A 3,490-nucleotide genomic window follows, 5' to 3' on the forward strand; every position below is an offset into this window, starting at 1 on the left:
TTTTGCTAAGATCCGACTGGCGTAAGTCTTTTACGCTGTCGTATCTTAGTTGCATATTTACGCTGGTGGCGCTTCCGTCGATTTACGCGAGGAATATGCAAATTAGGTAGATACGCCGATTCAGAAACGTACGTCCGCCCGGCGCATTTTTTTTTTACGTCATTTATGTTAGGCTTTTTCCGGCGTAAAGTTACCCCTGCTATATGAGGCGTATCCTATGTTAAGTATGGACGTCGTTCCCGCGTCGAATTTTGAAAATTCGTCCGTGAATGGGGCTGGACGTAATTTAGGTTCACGTCAAAACCAATAAGTCCTTGCGGCGTACTTTGGAGCAATGCACACTGGGGTATGTCCACGGACGGCGCATGCGCCGTTCGTTAAAAACGTCAATCACGTCGGGTCACGATTCATTAACATAAAACACGCCCCCTGTTCCTCATTTGAATTAGGAGCGCTTACGCCGGCCCATTTACGCTACGCCAACGTAACTTAGGAGGCAAGTGCTTTGTGAATACAGTACTTGCCTCACTATCTTACGTCGGCGTAGTGCAAATGGGATGCGCTACGCCGGCAGAAAGATACGCTGCCGTATGTGAATCTAGCCCACTGTGGTTAGTTCTCTAGCTGGGAACTCAGTGTGCTCTCCTCCAATGATCAGACTCATCCTGACACGGCCCTGCTGCACAGCCATTCACTGGGAAGCTCAGTGTGCTGCTGCTGCTGCTGCTTATCCTCCACCAGCTCATATGCAGCTGAGAACAGAGGGTATTTGATCATTTCTAAAAAAGAAAATTGTAATTGTATACTCATCTTTCCATAATTTTCCTTTCCTGACGCATCTTCCTGGCATCATACACTTGAGTTGTGACTCCGCCCCCACAACCTGATAGGACTGAATAGCTATAAATGTAAGAGAAGGCCCCACGGCAGTATTCTCTATATCTATCACATAAAAGGGTGGGCATCTGTATGCCGCCATGAAGATACGACAGGAAAGGAAAATTACGGAAAGGTGAGTATACAACTTTCCATTTTCCTGTCACATCACACTTGGGAAATAACTGGGTGGATGAAAGCAAAAAATAAGCTTATTTAACAAACAATTGAGGTATTGGGTTGAATGATTGACTCTCCCGAATTCCAGTTGTCAATTATGCGGAATCCATGTTGTAATGTGTCATAAAGGTGTTTCTGGATGACCAAGTAGCAGCTTTGCATATAGTCTCAGAAGATACCCTGCAGTACGCTGCCCATGAAGTTGCCACTGCCCTGGTAGAGTGCGCCTTCAAGCCCTCAGGTACTTGAATCTGTTGCAAGGAATAGGATTTTTCGATGATTCTCACCAACCATGAGGAAATGGTTGAGAGGCCACCAGTCCCCTCTTGAAGCCGTGTGAAATAACTAGAAAATTATCTTTTTCCTGGATGGGCTAGTTGCAGTGAGGTATGCCGAGATGTTACCCTTTACGTCCAACGAAGGCGGATTAACCTGATCTGTAAGAAGGTCTGGGAGGCTTATCTCTTGGTTAAAGTGAAATGAAGAGGCTACTTTTGGAAGGAATCGGTCCGAAGGTCTTAGAACCACTCTGTCTGGGTAGAAGATTGGGTAGGATTCTTTTATTAGTAGCGCTTGCATTTCAGATACTCTCTTTGCTGAGGTTATGGCAATGAGGAGCGTTAAGTCCCATAGGGATATAGTTTCAATAGGGAAAAAGGGGTTATGAGATATTGCTTCCAATCAGGGCTGGTGCAAGGATTTTGGACACCCTAGGCAAAACCATGAATCTATCTATGGTGAGAGAGAGGTGACAGTAGAGAGGGGGTGGCGCCCGTGCACCCTTTATGGATGCACTGCCACTGGGTCTGCTGAGACTTAAACGTATTTGGTTCAGATGGTATCAAGCGTGTGTGGTGGCAACCAGATGAGGAGTACAAAGACAAGTGTGTCTTACCTTACCTACAGTCAAGCATGGTGGTAGGAGTGTCATGGTCTGGGGTTGCATGAGTGCTGCCGGCACTGGGGAGCTACAGATCATTGAGGGAACCATGAATGCCAACATGCACTGTGACATACTGAAGCAGAGCATGATCCCCTCCCTTCGGAGAATGGGCCGCTGGTAAGTATTCCAACATAATAAACACATTTTCAAGAAGACCACTGCCTTGCTAAAGTAGCTGAGGGTAAAGGTGATGGACTGGCCAAGCATGTCTCCAGACCTAAACCCTATTGTGCATCTGTGGGGCATCCTCAAACAGAAGGTGGAGGAGCGCAAGGTCTCTAAAATCCACCAGCTCTGTGATGTCTTCATGGAGGAGTGGAAGAGGACTCCAATGGCAACCTGAGAAGCTCTGGTGAACTCCATGCCTAAGAGGATTAAGGCCCCGTACACACGACCAGTTTCCTCGGCAGAATTCAGCTTCCGACCGAGTTTCTGGCTGAATTCTGCCGAGAAACCCGTCTCTATTTCCTCGTTGTTCTATGGGAGCTCTCGGCCCGCCGAGCTCCTCGGTGGCTTCAGGGCTGAACTGGCCGAGGAACTCGATGTGTTTGGCACGTCGAGTTCCTCGGCCGTGTGTACGGGGCCTAAGGCAGTGCTGGAAAATAATGGTGGCTAGACAAAATATTGACACTTTGGGCCCAATTTGGACATTTTCACTTAGGGGTGTACTCACTTTTGTTGCCAGCGGTTTAGACATTAATGGCTGTGTGTTGAGTTATTTTGAAGGGACAGCAAATTTGCCAGGCAACTTCAAGGCAACTTCAGGGCAAGTTTGAAGCAACTTCAGGGAATTCCTGGGTAATCTTCCTGTAATGTCGGATCGAAATCACATCAATTAAGATAAGGATCCAACTTGGAGGCGACTTCCATTGAAATCTATTGGTAAAAGTCGGCTAGAAGTCGCATTGAAGTAGTACAGGAACCTTTTCTGAAGTCGGAGCGACATCAGTAGTGTGCATTACAGTAAAACAGCTCTCATTCACTTCAATGAAATTTCTCATGTCCAGCGACTTGGGGCGACTTGAGGTCAAACAAGTCAGATCCCAAGTCGCTGTAGTGTGAACCGGCACTTATACAAGCTGTATATTTACGGCCCCTTTCACACTAGGTGGACTCTGTCTCAGCGGAGTCCGCCAGCTCAGCGGAAGATCTATCCGCTGATCTCCGCTAAGCCGGCGGATGACAAGTCCCTCTCTGCTCACTGAGCGGGAGGGGCTTGTGCAGCGCTGCTGTCTCCTAAGGAGAGTTCTGATAAAAACGGACAGCATGTGCGTTTTCATCCGATCTCACCCCATACGATCCGCCATGGACGGATGACGACGTATCGCCATCCGTCTGATTTTAGCGGATCGGGTCGGATGTCAGTGGACATGTCTCCGCTGACATCCTACACTCCATAGATATGTATGGAGCGGCCATTCGGATCCGCCGACAAATATGACAGGCGCGCCTGGACGGTCCGACCTTGTGAAAGGGGCCTACTACTTTACA

The sequence above is a fragment of the Rana temporaria genome, chromosome 7, assembly GCF_905171775.1.
Source record: "Rana temporaria chromosome 7, aRanTem1.1, whole genome shotgun sequence".
NCBI classification, from domain to species: domain Eukaryota; kingdom Metazoa; phylum Chordata; class Amphibia; order Anura; family Ranidae; genus Rana; species Rana temporaria.